The following is a 21,112-nucleotide window of genomic DNA, read 5'->3' as shown; positions in this document are numbered from 1 at the left end:
GTTATAGAAAGATAAAAAAAGGGCACCGAACTTTGAGGAACAATTGAAAAACGTAAAACTTCTTCTTACTTATAAATGCATTTATTCTGTCAGCTCGGGAATTGAGGCAATTTGACGGGGCGTGCAAAGCCTAGTTTCGTAGGAAGGCGACGAAGCCTGCATGCATAGTGTTGCGAGGAGCAGAAGATGCGGCAGAACCTGAGAAGGACTGTCACTCGGCACAACAGATGCATGCAAATATGGAAATCTAATTTGTCGTAATGTGTTCCTGCCGGTTAGGCATGCCGGTTATCGTAGTGAGTGCGCAGCGCACGAGGGAAGGAAAGAGCAAGCGGGGTTGCCACCAGACGAAGCCAGTTGCAAGCGTTCCACCCTTCTAGACAGACCTCTCTCCCTCGTTTTCCGCTCGATCCAGAACACGTTGCCAGAGTGACACGGGCAACTCACGTTCGCTCTTTCCCCGTTTAGAACGTACAAAGCTGTTCTGTTCAGTTCAGTGTGATATCGAACATTTTGACTGAAGTGTTTTAATTGGACTTTTTCAACCTACTTTTCGTCACGCACCTGTGCCACCTTTTGACAACGGCTGCGGTGAGTACGCTCTTTAAAACTTTCTTAAACGTTACTCAATTATACCAAGTCTTACTTGTACATGTATCTGTAATAGAGACTTAGTTGTCTCGAATTATTTCGTGGAGTGTGAACCTACGACTTTGCCTTGACCGCAGTTTCGTGTTGTCTTGTCAGATTGTTTGCATGTCAATCATGTTACGTCAGCACAGGACTAACGAAAAATAGGACCTAACGCTAGACGTACAAATCTCTCTCTTAAACTTGTGTACAGCTGTTTTCATCACATGACCTTGTTACTTCCATCACTATGTTACTTGCAAAACTTTTCTCTTTACAATCTGGGTCGGGTATGCATTTGAAAATATGAAATTATCTCATAAAATATTTTGAAAAAATTAGGAAATATAGTTTTACATGCTGGAACGTTAGGTGAATACAAAATAGCATAATCCGAGAACGAATTAATTAATCATGTGGTTTACGTGCAAACGCACACTAGTCTTTGTTGTGAAAGGCCATTTACATGTATGTTAAGATTGGAAGTTACGTGTTCGATGGCGTTTGTCTGCGGCTACTTATTTACAATTTCAATTATGTAATGACCGCTGTCGCGTTTATCTTTTGTGCTTCTTAGCATTTTGTGCGATCACATATAATAAGTTTACATGATACTTGAATAGTGAGCATAGTTTTTTTAATATTAAAAATGAAGATATTTGATAACCAATAGCATGATGACAATAAATAGTGTGTGCGAATCTGCGGCATTTTAGAATTTTTCAAACGTAAGTCTTGAAAACTTCAGGCATGCATATCTTTATTTTTTAATGCAATTGAAAGTAATTCGCAATGTGCAGGAAATATCAGCGAGTTTTTGTCACTTGAACAAAACAACCCCATATTATAATTGTTCTACCTTCTAAATTTAAGAATATATTGCATAATTTAATGATTTTATGTGGCTGCTCTCCAGAATATATTACAAGGACTGGAGTGTGCAGCCAGTACACAAGAATGCAACATTTTTTTTATCTATGAAATGTGATGATTGACTGTGGGTGGATCTTCGTTTACGCTTTTGTATACTTTTCCTATTTCTGCTTGAGTTTTGTTTTTAAGTCCATTTACGCACACAAAGGCTAACCGGGACTGAACCTACAGATTAATGTGCGATCCGAACGACTATGTGCAACCACAGAGTATCGAACCTGGGCCCCCTTGATCAAGGAAGTCCTACTTGTTTGAATTCTCGATATCTTACTAATACTGTGCCACAAAATACGTCATCGGGGGAGAGAGGAGACCAAGTAAAAGCATCACTTGATAACTTAATTGAGGATTTTGTGGAACACCAGTGAATTCTATAGATTTTTATATTTATTTTGTGTAGCTTTTCTGCTACTTTTATCGAATCGCGACTAAATGTACCTAGGTATTATATATGTTACATTAACGAGAAAAAATCTCTCTAAATTGAAAATACAAGAATATCAGACGTAGTTATAATGCTCACTTTCTTTATAACTTGTATTTGCTTGTTGTTGTAGAACTTAAACTAATGTGAGAGATAAGAGAAAAAAAAATCATTTCCTCGTTAAATGATCCCACAAGCAACGTTTAACGTTTCGGTATAGAATATATCAAAGTTATGTAGATATGCATGAAATTATTCTAGGTAATGCTACCTATCGCCTTGTCATAAAGTGTTGCATATTGTTATGTATAAAATTTGATTCATTCCTCAATTACATTGCATGAATAATGTGTGTTTTTCTGTCTAGCGTTAAGTTGTAAATTATTTTATTTTCCTGGAAGGTGCTTCCTATTTCATGAAGTTAATCGCAACTATGAGGATGAATGATGATAAATGAAATTGAACATGCAAGAACACCTATTCCAGGCCATGAATCGAACCCGGAACCTTCGGTAGCACTCGAAGCAACAGGTTTTGGGTGCTATTTTCTGGCGCTTGAGTGTTCATTGGAAGATCACAATTGCATCTCGAGCGGTTCTTCACGGTTATGGATATCTTCACAAATTATGTATCTCAAAATTGACATTTTGAGTGCGTGAAAAATTTCTCACGTATGGAGTAAAATTAAGTTGAAAAACTCTTAGCGTATGGACGGAATTGTTTACATAAAACTTCTATGTAGGCCTCAGTACTAATAATAATAGTTTTCGACTTAGTGGCCGAGCGCGTTATGTGGCAAATATTCGAAGTTCCCGGGTTCGAGTTCCGGCTTTGGCATGGGTGTTATTTGTGAGTGTTTCTTCATCCATTTCATCTAATCATCTTTCATCGCCTCGATTAGATAAAAGTGGCAGACATGCGACGCTAAATAACAAAATAAACAACTACAACAATAATAATGATGAACTTAAGTTTCAAGTATATTAAGTAACTATAATATATAATAAATTGTGTTTTTATTACATGAGGCAATGTTTTAAATAGGCTGTAGAAGTTACTCGCCAGGTTTCAGGCTGAATGCGAAAATACTTAATAATAATCCTCAATCCCTATGAAAAACAAAATTTTTAATGTCAAATTTTCTTCTACAATTTCTTGACATTTGATATATTCTTTAAGATTGGTATTGTGAGATGGAAAAAGGATTTTTTTGGATTGATTTAGAATACAAGTGAGACTCGAAAGTAAATTATGTTCATACCGTACATTGTATATACAAAGAATTCAGGTTCACACTTTAATGATAAACAATTAATATTTACTCTGAAACTTTAGATTATTAATAAATAATTATTTTATTAGTACTCTGCAATCGATGATTAATAAGTATTTACTGTCTCTCCATGCTTCGAACGTAGATCGAATGGAACTTTCCTTGAATCTTATATTTTGTAAAAGCAATGAGGTATGCTAATTTTTTAAATGCGTAATTTTATATTCGGCATTTTCATTAGCATGAGAACTACTAATCATCTATTAAAGTCTAACACGATTGAACAGTCACGAACACTTCTTGGTTGTAGCAATATCATTGAAAATATATGCGGCTGTTACAAGACAGAAATGTCCGTGACTGTACAACTTGTTATTATATATCCGCATTTCAACACCATGTACTCGCGGACGAATTCAATTTTGAGAATATGAAATTATGAATTTTGAAGTGCTCTAAAATCTATACCAGACTATTTGAAATAAGGAAGATACACAGTATATGTGAAATTCAGAAGCGCTACAACCTATCATTTTTTCTTGCATAATAAATTCATTCAACAAGAGCACATCTGATGTAGAAGATTAATTGAAACGTAATTTGCAATGTTAATAAAATAAACTTAAAATACCTTTTGTAGAACTGTGTTTTTTACTCCGCCACTGCCTGATCAGTCGCTGCTGTCAATCAATAAAACAAGTGCAAACTCATTGCAGAGATTACCCGTTATTATCTATAGAAAAATAAAAGCTCTACAATGTAGTTATTTGAGTACTCGCTCGCTTGGCTCAACCTTTGTTTGAGTTGAACATGCTTCAACAATACAGTTGGGGGGGGGGGGAGAGAAATAATTCATATCCCAAAAGAAAAAAAAATACTCACGTTTAAGAGGCAAACATTGTTAATATTTGACAGTGTTGAAGCATTAGAGATGTAAGTTATTCAAACACAATATTATGTACAATGTTGGCTTATTCAGTGTACTTACAGTTGTAATAATCAATTTTATGATTTACTGCTTTTTCTTGCTTCCGCGGCCCCACACATACACACAAGGTAAAATTGGGGGATTTAGCATAATACAAAAGAAAAATTCGGATAATATTTTAACTTCAATTCGCATAATCGCAACTTAAGCAAATGGAAACAGCTGGAACGTTTGTTTCCGGTATTATATGTCACTTTCTGCCTTTTGGATTAATCGTGACGATGAGGGTGAACAGATGAAATACAAGATGGAATAAATGCAAAAGCATATTCAAACTTTGCGAGAAGTTGTTTGGTGTCATTGGCCTACCTTCTTTCTGTTTAGAATTATCATTGCACCTTCCAACATGTTTATTCGTAGGTGGAGAACGCTAAATTTACAGTTTTATTTACTCAATGCAATTAAATGTTTCCACGAATATAACATTTAATATTTTCTCTTGTGTAATCTTTCTGTGCAAAGCCTGTAAAAATGTAATTATATTTTACGTCACTTTTCTACCACTTTTGGCTAATCGCGAAGATGAAGATTAATGATGATATTGATTAAGGGACACTCGCAAAGAACACCAATGCCCAGACCGGGATTCGAACCCGATACCTCTGGCTTCGCAGCGCGCTGTGAGAAGCACTCCGCCATGAAGATCGCCTAGAATGAGTGATGATTAGATAAAAATGATGAAGGGACAATCACAAAGAACACCAATGTCCATGCCGGGACTCGAACCTAGGGAACGTCTGGAATACATCCAGTACAGTCCCTTACGTAATGAGGTTTCAGGCCTTGTCTTTCAAATTTTTGTAGTTTTTAATTTGCATAAGTTAGAATATTGTCTGAAGAGGAAATTTTATGTCTGTAGAGAAAATTCCAAGTCGCTTATGAGGAAGGTGGGTTGTTTAAAATTCATCAATTTCATAACTCATCACTCATCCCCATCTTCGCAAATTAACCAAAAGTGTCACAAAAGCGAAGTAAAAGAAAGCAAATAATCAATTTATGCATCGAGGTTAATTGGGACTGTGAATCTAACCCGGAGGCCAACAGATTACAAGTCGATTATGCTGCCACCAGGTGGTTGGCATATCTAATCTCGTCGGATATATTCATTTTTAAATAGTCAATGCTAGATTAGAATCTGGAACACAGACCAATATTGTTTTCTTCATATTGTTATCTTTTTAAATTTCCTTCATAACTAACTAAATTTTCACCACGCACGCAGTTTATTCTCTGCAAAAACCGTATCCATAATTTGTAATCCACTCATCTTCCAGGGACACCCGGAACAGTGTTATGTATTTGTTTTACGTATGAAGGCAATGTGATATTTTCCACATGAAATACATATAGTCGACTTAAAATGATGATACCAGATACTACTTAAGAAAAATTGCAACAATAAAATGAACTTCGTTCTTTATTTATTAACATACTTTGAAAGGAAATATTTGACGGTTGAACACAAGTAAGGAAAGTAAATTTCCGAACTCTGTATAACGCCGGCTTTGCATGTCGGAATGCAATTTTGAAGAGCTTGGAAATAGTCCAAGGTTGAAAAAAATATATAGATTCGAAGGGTTTTCTCCGGACACATTTGACTCTCATAAACTCTGAAAGCTTGTAGTGCGAGTTGGAGTGTTCTTACGAGTTCCATGCTGTGTGTCGTTGGGTTCCACGTCCACGGGATGACGTAGGGTCTTGGCTCATATCGAGACTGAAGGAGAAATACGCAATGTGCTCTTCTGCTTGATGCTCTCATATAAATTATATCCGTGCCTTATCCTGTCCCATACAACAGTTGGTACCGCATCATTTTCTGGCCTTTCATTCTTCGCCACGAGTTAAAGAGTTCGCAATGTTTAATCAAAATCTAATGTCACACACGTGAAGAGTTTCTTCTATACTTTGTCTCGGGAATCTGTGGAGCAAGGTCGCGCAGCGACTCGGCGGAACAAAGCAGGAGGCACTGCTGCTAGCAGCTGCAGCCTTAGTTTCCTCTTCGTGCACTCTACAGCTCCGTGTTCGCTGCACTTTTTTGACACTAGGTGTATCCCGGTGTCAGGCTAGTGCAAATAAATGACGTTCAACCAAGTAGACGGATAGAGGTGTTCAATAGGGTGGAACGAAAGAAAATATTTTTTTAAAAAAAATTCTAATAGTGCGGAAAAGTTGCCTTTGATGTAAAAACGACCAAAATAAAATTTGATGGTAATCGGAGCATGTCTTGAGGTGCCGCAAGTACGATAAAGTTTCATATATTTGATTTTTTTGCTCTATTTCAACCTTTTTCTCTTTCGTATTTGCGCTATATAAGCCCAAATCAAAACGTTCGTGCTTTTTATGCCTTTTTATTAATAGGACAAACGTTTTTTGGGGGTTTTAAATTTAATATTTTAATAATTTTTTTCTTTTATTCTCACCATAAATTTAAAACCCCCCAAAAACGTTTGTTCTATTTATAAAAAGGCATAAGAGGTACGAACTTTTTGATTTGGCTTTTATAGCGCAAATAACAAACTAGAGAAAAAGGTTCAAATAGAGCAAAAAAACAAATTTATGACACTTTATCGTACTTGCGGCACCTCAAGACATCCTCCGATTATCATCAAATGTTATTTTGGCCGTTTTTACATCAAAACACAACTTTTTCGCACTATTAGAATTTCCTTTAAAAAAAATCGATCCACCCTAGTGTTCAAGTTCAGAAGATTCAACAAATGTATGTCTGCTGCTTTAAACGTTCATTTGATTAGTTAGCACACACCACGTGATCATACACCACACATTACATCGCTCCGGAACGTAGTGCCAAGGTGCAGACACCAAATACACTACTTGACACCAAATCAACGAAGTAGACGAATCGGTGTTGTACCGTGTAACCAACTAGACGCGCGACTGTAGAGAGAGAGTCAAGAAGTGCAGCGAACTATGTGGGCTAATGAATCTCTCACGCGTTCATTGTTCAAACCATCTCGAGTTACTACTTGCGCAGAGACTTGTATCTGTTCGGTTGCTACAAGGATTCCCGAGATAGAGTATATACATGTTCAGGAAATCTCTGGAGCGAGCGAACGGAAACAAGTCTCTGCGCAACTTGTGAATCGAGAGGGCTCTACCAATAAACTCGTGAGAGGGGAAGTAAGTGCAGCTACCAGCCGTTTGCAGCAACGCGCACTGCATTGCTCTCCCCTTTTCTTCCATTATGCGCGGTATTGCTCCACAGATTCCGGAGACAGAGTATATGCGCTACCTCCGTGTAATTAGAGATAAGAGAAGGATATTAAGGTCCTTTTCTCCAAAGATTTTCAAACAGCTTCTTTAAACACCATCTGATCTGCAGGATACTTAGGAGAGCCATTAATCACTTTATGGAGAGGTTCCTACGAAAAGTTTGTTTTACAAGAGCATGCCAGTCGTCGTAGACGAGAATAATGTTTTTGTATCCCGTTGTTAATTCCTGTATATTCCCTAGTTTCGAAGGACTGTCTCGTTTACTAACCTGAACCTTGTCTTTATGACTGTCATAAACAAAGTCCCTGCAACTTCCCCAACAGCTGAAAGCTTTCGGAATACCAGAAAATAAATGGAAAGTGGACCAAGTTAATTCGCCTCCTTCTGCACTTTTAGATTTTTTATTAAGTGCTTTCAGAATTGTCCAAGGCTGAAGTGAATAATAGAAGAGTGTGCCATTTAGCTGAGGCTTTTTCTAAAGAAGGTGCAAGTATTAACCCAATGGCAAGTCATAAAACAGCACTATCCCTGTAAACAATCTGTGTCCACGGCTTTTATCGATCCGTATTCAAACGAGGACTCTTGTCATTTTAGCAGCTTTGTACAATCAGTGACCGTTAGTTTGTTCCTTGCCATGTTTTCCTTGGATGTCTGAAACAAGGTTAGCAAATAGTATTAGAGAAAAAAGTTCTAATGCTTGACCGTTTTCCTCAAAATGGCGAAAAGAGACTACTATATTGTAGCTTGTCCATTATATTCTCAACCACTATTTCATGTACATGAGGATTTCTTAATTTATACATAATTCAAGGAAATTGGCATCTGTACTTTATAGTGCTTGTCTGAAATCCTCCAGCGGATGAGTAATACAAATAATTATGTGTTGATTAACTGCCTCTTTAGGCTAATCACGACGATGAAGATTAATGGACGGATTATGGTGTTGAAGGGACACTTACGAAGGATATACCAGGCTAGGACAAAAACCTTCGATAGCAAAATTTCTTGTCATTTTCTTCAGAACCTATCTTACTGTCTACCTTCATGTCTTGGTGTGGCAACCGTTGGCTATTCCATCTAATTCTGAAAGTGAATTCTGAATTCTAATTCTTAACCAAGTATTGTTTCTCGTCTCGCATGCACACAGAGACTAAGCTCTTAATAAGTTATGGATGCCTTGACAAGTATTTTTATCTTCCCCACACATATTGTAGATGAGCATGGTGCATTGCGGAAGGAAGATTGATAATTTTTTGGACCGGAGGAGTCTCTGTGGCAGACTGTCCAAACGGAACATAATAGTGTCAGAATAAAGCATTGTGAAACCCCATGTAATACTACCACACAATAGGACTTCCAGATGGTGCAGTGGTAACGTAGTGGCCACATTGGATACTCTGTGGAGGCACATATTGATTCGGATCTCATTTCAAACTGTACGTCCAGTCCCGATTAGCCTATCTGTGAGTAAAGTGGACTTGAAAGAAACTCAATACCAGGTGTTTCATATTGAGGGGTTACAAAAATTTATTTCAAGTAAACTATTGAACTTTCGTTAATTAAACCAGTCCAGAACGAACGAGGAACTCCGTTTTTTGAACACCTACAAATGTTCAATGTATGTACACTTCTCCAAATGTTACTTGACCGCCGCGAAAGATTTCTAAGTCCAGAAATCGTTAATTTGGCAACATAGCTCTTGAGAACCAGCAGAGAGTAGCCAACTTTACTACAGGTTTCTCTACTAGGCGAAAAACCCTGTGGTGAAAGATTTACATTCTTGTTTATAATATAAGTCGGAAACTATATTCTCCCAACATATTAATAGAAAACATAACGGAAAACTCAAGTATGAGGAATAATTTAAGAGAATACTTGCGATTCGGCATCTTAAAATTGGAATCAGAGAAACTGTTGTGAGGTTGGAAACACTGCACTCGCTCATGGTCCACCAGGAGGAAATCGCTGTCAAGTGTGAACACAAAAGGGCATACTTACGAATAGTTTATGCAAATAAAATATAACAACACCTTACAAAGTACTGTGCAATGAGCGAAAAATAATAATTCTCGCAATTTGCAATGAAAATGTGTTCGTCGTTTGGAGAACTGCTGGTTCTCAAGAGCTATGTTGCCAAATTAACGATTTCTGGACTTAGAAATCTTTCGCGGCGGTCAAGTAACATTTGGAGAATTGTACCACGGGTGACACGGCACACATCAACAATATAGGAACGCAAACAGTTTGTGCGTGCATGTTTCGGTAAGCTGAGAGTTCATATTCCTGTCGCTAGGCCACACTCAAATCATCCACATCACACAAACTGTTCTGTGCAATGTTTTGGTCCTCAAGATCACTGGACCTTACACCGTGTGACTTATTTTTGTGGGGTTTCATCAAAGACAGGGTATTCGTCTCACCGATGCCACGTGATATCTCAGCCCTAAGGGAGTTCATCATCGCAGCGATAGATACTATCGAGAGGCCTATGTTGATGTGAGTGTTGCAAGAAGTAGACTATCATGTTGATGCGTGCTGTGTCACCCGTGGTGCATACATTGAACATTTGTAGGTGTTATCAAAAAACTGTTTGAATTGCTCGTTAGTTCTGGACTGGTTTCATTAACTTAAGTTCAATAGTTTACTTGCAATAATTTTTTGTAACCCCTCAAGTATTTATTAAACACCCGATATAACTGTAATTGCGGTATAAACCACTCTCAGCCGGCTCGGTGGTAGACTTTAGATCTCGCCACCGAAGTTCCCTGGTACCAATCCTCGCTTGCATATGGGTGTTCTTTGTGACCGTACCATCACCACTTTCAACAATCGTCCTAATTGTCATGATTGGAAAAACGTGGAAGAAAATCGACGCTAGATAACAAAAATACAAATACAAATCCCTCTGCGTGTGGTGTGTTAGTTGCGACATTCTACCATGAGATATGTGATCTCGTTCTAATCCCGGATAAGGCAGTTTTTCCTCTGTTTCATATTTTTTTTTCTTTTAGCCTCTTTGCCACGATTAACGCAGAGAAGTAGAAAATGCACGTAAATAAAACGGACAAAATGTGTCCAAAATGCATCTGTATATACAAGGTAATTCTTAAAGAAAATAACATTTTAAAAATTCAGTATGCATTAATTTTTGCAGACACACAATACAAGTGAAGTGACTATTGGTAAAGAAACTGGATTTTTTTGTCTGATGCGTTATATATATATGATTTTTCTTGGTCCTTTGTGAAGGATCAAGTGTGTGTCTTTCTTTCACAAGACTTAAATGAACGGAGAATCGGCAATGCAGTTTCTCTGGTTACGCCTGGCATGGTGAACCTCATGTGGCAGGAACTACAATGTAGTGTAAACGTACGTCGTGTCACAAACGGCTCCCACATAGGGCAATTATGAAGAAAAAAAAACTGCTCATAAATTCCAACGTTTTATTTTCAATTGCCACTTGTTCTATTGCTGTCTGCAATAGATAATTAACACATGCTGACTTTTTAAAAGTCTTTCTTTCTTTATTAATTATTCTGTATTACGTTATTCATGTTGGGAACCCTGTTAACTACAGCTATAGTTTCGTGTAAAGAAAACACAGCTGTTATATAATTTAAAACTTTCTGCGAACTTTGTTTTCAAAGGTCATGGGCCGTTTCCCTAGTTTCTAATTTCATATTCAGGGTATTGTAAAACGTTAATGCAGTTTTAAAAGTAATTTATGCTCAAGAACATAGAGGAAATTAATGTCATAGATCATGCGCTTTTGCCAAGAGATTACTAATTTCAACATTCTATCAGCAAAGGGGTAGAAGCGTGTTCAACTATTTAAGTACTCACATTCCTTTCCCTTAATAGGAAAATTAATTTCTGCCTGCGAGGTAAATCTTACTGGTTCTGTATTGTGTAAAGAAAATAACTCCAGGCTAAAATGTTTTTTTTTCTCTCAAGTGTCCATATGGGCACGAACTCGTATCTCTTGGACCTGGTTGAGACACATGGCACAATGGTTCGGATCCCACTTTAACCTGTAGGCCCAGTCCCGATTAGCCTCTCTGCGCATAAAGTGGACTCAAAACAACTCAAATCAAACCAAAGCGTTTCTCTCGGGTTTTCGTGGAACATGATCACTGGTGTACGAAGATTTTATTCGGGGGGAGGAGGGACTGGAATTGTGAAGGTGGATATTAAATAGCTGCGTTCTGGAGGGGGTATACAATAAAATATTTCTGAATTATCATTTTTTAACTTCGTTTTTAAAATTGTTCAAATACATAAATTGTAATATCGTGGCTCAGTTTAAGGGGCTGTTTGCATTTGTTACTTTTGTTTTTGGGTTCTTTACTGCTTTTGTTTTAAAATTTTAATTTTCTCGAAATTTCGAGAGGGCCTGTAGCCCTATCAGCCCCCCTTGCGCACGCCAGTAAACATGATCATGTTTTGATGGATTTATCGCAAGAGAAAGATCTCGAAAAGTTACACACTGTATTGTGCCCAGGCATAATAGCAACGAATTTAGCAGTGCGACGGACTCGCCAGACCTTCTTCGTACACTTAGAAATCTGATACGTTAATTTGAAACTCCGTTGATTTTCTGTTGAGTACCAACGCAGTGTGTTAAATGAGTCCTGTAGCTTAATGGACTAATATTTCCGGCCGCAGAGCACCACAGTCAAGCTACGTGAGCCCCAGAGATATTTCCAGCGCCCTTCACGAATTGAGAATTCAAGCGTAGGAGAATAACACTCAACGGCGCGTTCTCTGCGGCTGTTTAATTTCAATTATTCGAAAGGATGCTTCAAATTGAAAAACAATTATCTTATGCACTGTCACCTCCAAAAATTCTGACCCCCCCCCAACTATTTTCAAAATTTTTGTTCAGGGTTCCCTATGACAGTGAACACCCTATACACACACCCATTTTCTTTTTATTTTAGGTGATGGACATAAAAGTGAGTGAGTAATACCTCAAGTATAAGAACTTTGTAATTGAATAGTGATGGTGATTGGACTGAGGTTCAATCACTGACAGTGCCTAGGTGCACCAAAATGATCTTTGAATATAAAATTGCCTTCTAACGTCCTGCTTGCGAATATACGAATATAACATGTCGGTTTCTACCTAACAGCTCCAGGATGCGCAAGCATGAGACCAGCGGAAACCAAGTTTTCCTCTGACCTTCTGCCAGAATGACAAAGTACTTCCATATGCGCAAGAGAACACGTAAACAGAATATAATCTACAAAGCACATGGTGATTGCGTAACAAGACGCACATATGTCTTATTCCCCCTCTTCTTTTTCTCCTATACGCCACTATCCTCACTCCTATTTTGCCCTGTGTGGTATTTAAGAAGTTTTCAGTTGGGGGAAATTCTACTGACTGTCTAGAGAGAGCATGAGATAATGACTTTATGCCATATAACATTTCCCCCCATGGATAAAATTTATCAAGCAGAGGAGGTGAATCCCCCATCCCCCTACAAATACCACCCTGCCTTAGGGTGAGGACCGCGCAGAACAGGGAACCTCCCATTTTTTTCTGTATTTGACTTTTCAGGTCCTGCTCAAAGACTTGGACTCTCACTGTTACCCTCACCGTCAACTGCGGGGATTCGTCCGTAGAATCTTACTCTATACTCCATACACTAACACTTATACTCACACATTCATAATTTAGTTAGGATTATCATAGATATGGTTTTAGGCCAAATCAAGAAGGCCTGTACGCAAACCCGCACATGATTGTGTATACCATAGAACCCGATGGTTCTGCTATAACTGTTTCAATTATGTATCAAACTTTCTAAGCCTCTAAACCAGAACCTGATGGTTCCAAATCAATGTTAAGCACAATTATGTTCTTGCTCTGAAGTACGTTTAACTTCCAAACCTTGTATATCTTTTTTTTTTTTTTTTTGCATTGTTATTTACTCATATATATTCCGCTTATAAAATCATTAAATTGAAAGTTTGTTTAATCCTTTATTCCCTCCCTATATAATGTAAGTCTGATAAGATTTCTAGACTAAAATATATACTTTAGGATTAACTAATAAGAATGTTCGGAGATGGAATCAACAGAGGCGCCAGTCTATCAAGGATAGCGAGGCTATTACATATCTTAATGTAAGTTCTCATACACCAACAACACAAACTCATCCCCTCTATCTTTCTGTTTCATATATTATAATTCCCCTCTAAGATGGACCCATACTCTATGCATTCCAATTAGGTTAGATGTCCGTAGGCATATATACTCTTCCCGTGAACTCAGTATATGGATAAGCTAGGTAGAGTAGAGTGACCAGTCGACGATCCCCACCACACAGGGAATTGCTTAAGTTGCTTAGGTAATTCATATGCCCCTGTGTGTGTCTGTTACACTCCAGAACGTGACAGCATAGTATCAACAAATATATGTGTGAAATTATTGTATTTTTCACTTTTTGAGGACAGTACCTGCTCTGTAACAAGGCAAAATGCACCATTTTGTCATCCATTCCGGGTCGTAAGGGATGAACCTTCATCACGACACCAATATGTCAACCTCCCTTCCCGATAATGCACCCTGGAATAAATTTTGCAGACTACCGAGGCTCTGGTGCCTGGACCTGCAGTCAGGATAATCCTCTGTGGGGCTTATGTTTTATGCTGTCCATGTGTGTTTGTAATTGTCGCTTCATCTTATCACCATTCATCCTCATCTTTGCAATTAGCCCAATGTGGCAAAATCGTGAAGTACAATAAATTGGATCATGCATTCATTCATTTATTCATTGTCTTGCATCCCGTTACTGCAAAGTTTTATAAGCAATACTTTCCACAGAATCTGTAAGCTAAACTCATTGTATGAAACACATGAAATCAGTCCAAATCATTTTTAATTGTCGTTGGTTGCATGAACCAACCGTATTTTCTAAGATACTTTTAAATACAAAAATGGGCTTCGATTTTCTATTGATTATTTTAACACGCTGAAACAAAGGTTGATACGCGTTTGTATATTTGGCAAAGATCAACAAAGGTTTCTAGGTTCAAATCCTACACTCCGTCCCAGGAGTCTGATCGGATTAACGCCGCTCATAACGGTGAAGAGGAGGGAGAAAGCGAGTGGGCAGAGCAATACAATACACGCTGATTCAAACGGCTGGTGGTAGCTGCAGTCACATTGCCCTCTCCTCTCACGCGTTCATTGGTCGAGCCCTCTCGAGTCACTACTTGCGCAGAGGACTTCTTTTCGTTTGCTTGCGCCACATACTTCTGGGTCTAGTATAGGTAAGAAGTGAACATTCGGTCGAGGATCTCCCCTCATATATGTCTGATTTGATTAGGGTTTCAAGAATAATTTACGCACAGAAAGCCCAATCGGTACTGGACCTACAGTTTAAAGTAGGATCCAAACAACTACGTGCCTCACCGGGTGTCGAACCCTTGTTTACAAGGGGACGACGCCTCATATATATGTCAATTCACCATTCATCCTTATCGTCACGATAACCTAAATAGTTGGAAGAGTGCGTAAAAGTCAAACAAACCTGCGGTGGACTTTTCATTCATCCTCATGGTCACAATTGACAGACAAGTGTGGATGAGCGACGTAAAATAACCAAAATATGGTACAAAATACAAGGAGTGGTAACCATTATGTAAATACTGGTTCCTGTAGAATCGGTATACAGTAGACTCGCGATTAACAGAGTCCAGATTAACCGAGGTTCCGGGTTAACCGAGGGAGTGGTTGGAAAACATCGTGCTTCATAACGCACCCCCTGTTTGTTTACTACTAGTAAGTTGGAGTCAAGTCACCGTCCGCGATGCACGTGTTCGTTACATTGTCGGTGTATCCGATTGTTACGGTGGTGTTTAAATCTGTGTATAGGCCTATTCTAAGCCAGTAATGTAGTATGAGTGGCAAACGGAAAAGTTGTGTCCAAAAAACTATGAAAGATTTTTTGAAAAAGTAATCTTCTCATTTATGTTGTACTAGTAATAAATAATTACTATACAGTTTTAAGTGTTGTTTCGTCATTTACGACCTATTAGTGCATTATCTCCGTATTATCCGAGTTTTTCCGTATCCGAGGTAGTCTCGGTCCCAATTAGCGCGGATAATCGCGAGTCGACTGTACTGTAAAATATCTCATATCCCCGCCTCCCTCTTGCCGTTTTCCTGCAATTTGTACGATCCCCCCCTCGTCCAGAAATATCGGAGACGGTTTAAGTCTTCTTCCCGGTAGCCATCCGTCAAGTGGGCGAAGAAATTTCCTTAAACGTTTCAACTTGTCACTTTGCGTCAGGAGAAATTAAAGTATGGTGTAATGATTTCAGTCGGTAAAAGTTTCTCTTCCTTCCTGCTACGGCCAAACTTCCCACCCATCGTGAATAAATCGAGTCTTAAAATATCACCGTTATTAAAAGTGGCGGTCCCAATTTAACGCTTGCCTTGGTTTTAAGACCACCTTGCATAAGTGGAGTGTGGAGAGGGCCCCTTCAGGCTCCTGGATAACCAGATTCTATTCACCGCGTGAGATATTTATTCATTGTTTGTCGCTTTGTGTGTTTTCCTGGTTTGAACTGTCTTTGGAGGTTGCTTAACGTTTTTGGTCTAAATCCGACTTTAAATTACGAATTTCTACAATCTGTACCAGGAATCTGTGGAGGAAGGCCGCGCAAGGGGAGAAAGCTAGTGGGCTGAGCGAAGAAGTACGCGCTGCTGCCAACAGCTGGCAGCTGAATCCGCATTCTCCTCTTCATGCACTCGCTTCCCCTCTCTCACGTTCATTGGTCGAGCCGTGTTGAGTCACTACTTGCGCAGAGACTTGTTTTCGTTCGTTTGCTCCAGAGATTTCCTGGATAGAGTATACAATCTGTCTTGGGAATCTGTGGAGCAAGGCCACGCATATCGGACTCTAATTAAGGCACCATAAAATAATACTGTTGCATGTGGAACTTGCCTCGCTTTGTATGTCTTCTGGTACGTCTGGCGAGATACATCAACAATATTTTTTTTTTTGAAAAAGTAGCTTATTGAATCAAATTGAGTTAACTATTTTTTACTGATTATAGGAACCAAAGAACACTAAAGAAAACAAATAAAATAAAAAGGGATTATTCTTACAAGATAACTTCACAAATATTTTCGTATATTTTTGTTTCTCTGATTAGCAAAGTGGAAACGTGTTCAGCGTCCGTCGAAGGACAAGATCGAGTCTCAACTCTCTCGGCCACGGTGGCGGCTGGTTGTAGTAATAAACATCCCATGGCTGATGGAGAAAAAAGTTTTCTGCCACGCACACGTGCTTGTACTGTTATGTCACATTTTTCGTTTAATTCAGAGCTCAAATTGGCATTAGGAGCGTGAGGTCACTTGTAGTACGCATATTACACCTGAGCGAACTGGCACGTCCACAAGGGTAAAGCACAGACAATTCCCGCTAAATCTTATTCCCTAAATGAAAAAGAACCGTACGCGAAAATTCACATTGCAAAAGGCAGCTTAGAGCAGAAAAAAATCTGGGCAGAAAGAGGTGAAACCTGAACACATGCGTGTTTAATTTTCAGCATCGAAAACATGCACATGTTGAAATAAAATTCAATCCCTCCCCATGTGCTTTCTCGAAGGTGTAGTGATAACGTGAAGCCTTATAATCAAGAGGTGTCTGGTTCGATAACCGCTGGAAAGACAGTGTTTCATGTCACCCTTTAAACTGTAGTACATTTCCGATTAGCCTATCTGTGCAAAAAGTGAACTTAAAACAAATATCGTACTCAAGATTCCAGCTCCCATATTTAGTGTAAACTAATTCCGAATACCCTTCTACAGGATTTCTCTGTGAACAACTATGCTCATATCAGTTCCTGTTTATGCATATAGAGCATGATCCATCTTCAAACAAGGCTTTCCCGATGGCGTAGTGATAACGTCGTCACCTTCTGATCAAGGGGCGTCTGGTTCCATAGCCGCTGAGTCACGTAGTACTTAATTAAGATCACTCTTTAAACTGTAGTTCCAGTCCCGATTAGCCTCTCTGTGCATAAAGAGGACTTAAAAAACAACAGATAGTTTTTTAAAAAACTTTATACAATCTAAAATTAATAGTTAGCGAAATTCTCCTGTAGGAAAATTAAATTGCCCCTGTAATAAAAATTAAAATCTCAGGATAATGGCATTGTGCAAACAGGTACAGCTAAAGATTAACAACCACCTTGTTTTTTTGGGAGGTTTGTCTTCTTACCTGTCGTCGACCTTCGTGGCGGAGTAATTAACACAGCGCGCGACGACTCCAAGGGTTTCCGGGTTTGAATCCCGGTCTGGCATTGAGTGTCCCTTCATCAATTTCATCATATCATAGCTCATCCTCATCTTCCCGATTAGTCAAAAGTGGCAGAAAATCGAAATAAAATAAACCAAATAAGTCGGTCAATTCTTGGCTGTCTACCGCATACGTTGACTTTTATTGACTGCATGGTGTTGGTTTCGGACGCCTCAGGAAGGCTGATTAATTAAATTAAATATCATGTGGTGGTTATCTCTTTTCTATTCTAATACATTCTTCTGACCAACTACGCCTTATTCTCTTCTACATCCAATAAATTTCCAACCTGTATTATTAGACTGGGAAACTAACGAAGACTTAGAATTATACAACATCCATGGGCAGGGCTGGATTAAGACGAAATTGGGCCTGATGCTTGAAATCTTCGGTGAACAATAAACACAACGACGTTATAGTTATGTCACAGCGCTAAGAATAGTAGTAACACTATAATAAGTAACGCTGTGTCTAGACGTCCGAAATTGGGGCTCCAAATTTCAATCTAAGATTTATTTTCAGGTTAATATAGCAAAAGAAAACTGTTCAGCTTTCAGAAAATTCTCGTCTGTTTTCATCTGGGCCTATATCACGAATTGACGTAATGCTGCAGCATCAATAGCACCCACCTTAATCCGGCCCTGTCCATGGGTACATACTATGTTGGAGGAGGAGGATACGAATAATGAAAAGCGTAAACATATGTTCCCGTTGTTTGAGCAGGCGAAAGTGAGATCAGAACCACTGTGTAAACGACCCCCAGTGTAGACCGAACCCTGGACGCCTTGAATTCAATGTGAAAGCGTTACCACTATGCCATACGTTTTGTTGTAAAAGTCAGTTGTTATACTGACTTTACTATTTCGGTGTATTTCAATCATGTTTCACTAATTATCTATTTAAATTTTATTACTTATACCCTGTCTCAGGAATCTGTGGAGCAAGGCTGATCATAACGGAAGAGAAGGGGAGAAAGCGAGTTGGCGGAGCAAAGCTCTGCAAGCTGCTGCAAACGGCTCGTAGCTGCACTCGCTTCCCCTCTCACGAGTTCATGGGTCGAGCCACTACTTGCGCAGAAACTTGTTTTCGATCGCTCGCTTTTCAGATTCCCAGGACAGTGTCTCAACTTCAACAACAAAAACTTCCCATGTCTTGCCCGGTATTCGAATCCGGGATACCTGGCGTCGTAGCGCTCTGGGCTGATAAAGATTGACGCCCACTGAAATGCGTAGAAACACGGTAACAGAACGCGCAACAAACCCGTTTCCGGCGTCTCAGTGGGCGATAACTTTAAGATAACTTGCAGACTTCTGGCATGGAAATTCCCGTTTCGGTTCCGCGCATTTCCCTGTAGTAGGCGTTACATCATTTGATTTCAATAGAAGCAGACAACAGAAGTTCTGCTGCCGCATTTCTCAGTGGGCGTTAAGCTAAACTCTGCCATGGAAGTAGATGCATGAAATCTCAGCGTTTGCAGAATGAAACTAAGTTTAGAACTTAGATGGGACTCTAATCTACACACTTAAATAAACTCGTAGTCCATGAAATTAAAAAAAAAAAAAAGTATTGCACACACGTCGGCATCATACTGTTGACACAGAAACATTGAAAGAAACTGATGGTTGCAATTCTTTTAAATTCCGAAGAGCTGCATGAAATGAGACCATCACTACAGTAATGGCCTATTATGCACATACTCTTGCGAATTAAATGATTGGACATTAATCTTAATCGTAGCGTCCCAAAAGATTAATCAATTCCCATATATGTTGTCAAAGGTAGCTAACGCATATTACCTGTTGATGATCAAACTATTATGTTCTTTCGGTAGCTTAATATGTCCTCTAGTCTATTCGACAGAGGAAGACACCTTGCACGTATCCGAAGTCTCTGAACCTAGTCCTCGAATGAAACTTTAGCATAATCCTTAGGAATCAATGTTAATTTCTTTGTGGAAATGTGTCAGTTCAAAGTTCGTACATACAATTATGCAATAACAATCTAGGCCGAGAACCTTGAAATCAATAGTTTCCTGGTCAAAGTCTTGTGGAGGATATTCGGGGCCCCGTGGTGGAGTGGTTATCACATTGAGCTAAGACGCCAGCGGTCTCGTGTTCGAATCCCGACATAAGTTTGGGTGTTTCTGAGTGCCCATTGGTCAATTTCGTTATATCATCACTCATTCCCATCTTCGTAAATTAGCCAAAAGTGACACAAAAAGCGAAGTGAAATAAAGCAAATAAATCAATCTTGTGGGGGATATATACGTTGTTCGGATCGAACTTGAAAAACTGTAAATTTATTTCCCATTAATCTAGCCATAAATTTAACGAAATTTAAAAAAAGTCAACAAACAAAAAATAACATAAAAAATTGACAGTTTATTTGCAGCACACTGGATAAATCCCGTTTTAAAAAAATAAAAATGATAATCATCTTTACTTTTATGGCAAAATAAATAAATCAGAAAATTTTCCAACACGGACTAAATGCATATGAGAAAAATATGCAGGCTCGATTTGCAAGTTGAAATTAGAGAGTCCTATATAGCAGCTTCTATTTATGTCGTTTTTCTTCATCTTGTGTTAATCACAACCATGTGGATGAAATGGTGATGAGACGAACACATGCCTGACCAGGTTTTGAATCTCAAACTTCTGTTTTCAAAGCATGGTATGCTAACCACACTGCTGCTTCATTCAGCATCTTGTATAATAACGTCTTACGCCTATTTGTGATATTTATAGCACAGTATGATTGTGAGATTTAGGAATTCGGAATTTTCAGAAGCAAAGCCTTATTGTCGATTTGCTGGTGAAGCTGCAACAATTTAATTGTAAGGCCATTTACATTTCTTAAATTGACATAATAATGCAACGTTTACGAATATTAACTAAACATCAATTCCTTATTAGACGCAGCGTGATATTAAGTATATTTATTTATTATTTATTAACCAGTCGCCTATAACAGCGAATTCTCCAATTACAATAGGCATTACAATTTGCTATATACAATATAATTTACATAAATATGTAATACATGATACAAACACATAGTAATTATTACACAAAACCTTAGATAAATACGAATACAAAAAGTTATACAAATACAAAGTTACACAAATACAAAAAAATTACATACATATAAATATTACAAATTTTGAACACAGGAGAAAACTAAAGGACAGAAGAAACAAAACATAAACAAGTAACAAACTATAAAAGCTTCAGAATAATAAAGAAATTATACGAATACCACTATTTAAATAAGAAACAGAAATAATCCATACAAAGCAAAAGTTCAAATTT

General features: G+C 38.4%; 1 protein-coding gene across 4 annotated transcripts in view; it reads left to right on the top strand.

Moving 5' to 3' along the window:
• Nucleotides 1-369: 369 nt before the first annotated feature.
• LOC145983948 (cell adhesion molecule Dscam2-like) overlaps nucleotides 370-21,112 on the top strand; it is a 796,725-nt gene continuing 775,982 nt past the window's right edge. For all 4 annotated transcript variants that reach the window (XM_083117150.1, XM_083117148.1, XM_083117149.1 and 1 more), the window contains exon 1: nucleotides 370-591. The gene's annotated coding sequence lies outside the window, so the exon portion shown is untranslated. The remainder of the gene's footprint in view (nucleotides 592-21,112) is intronic.

The sequence above is a fragment of the Lepisma saccharinum genome, chromosome 2, assembly GCF_977018435.1.
Source record: "Lepisma saccharinum chromosome 2, izLepSacc3.1, whole genome shotgun sequence".
Taxonomy (NCBI): Eukaryota; Metazoa; Arthropoda; class Insecta; order Zygentoma; family Lepismatidae; genus Lepisma; species Lepisma saccharinum.
The sequence above is the reverse complement of the archived record's forward strand: the minus strand, read 5'-3'. Positions and strand labels throughout refer to the sequence as shown.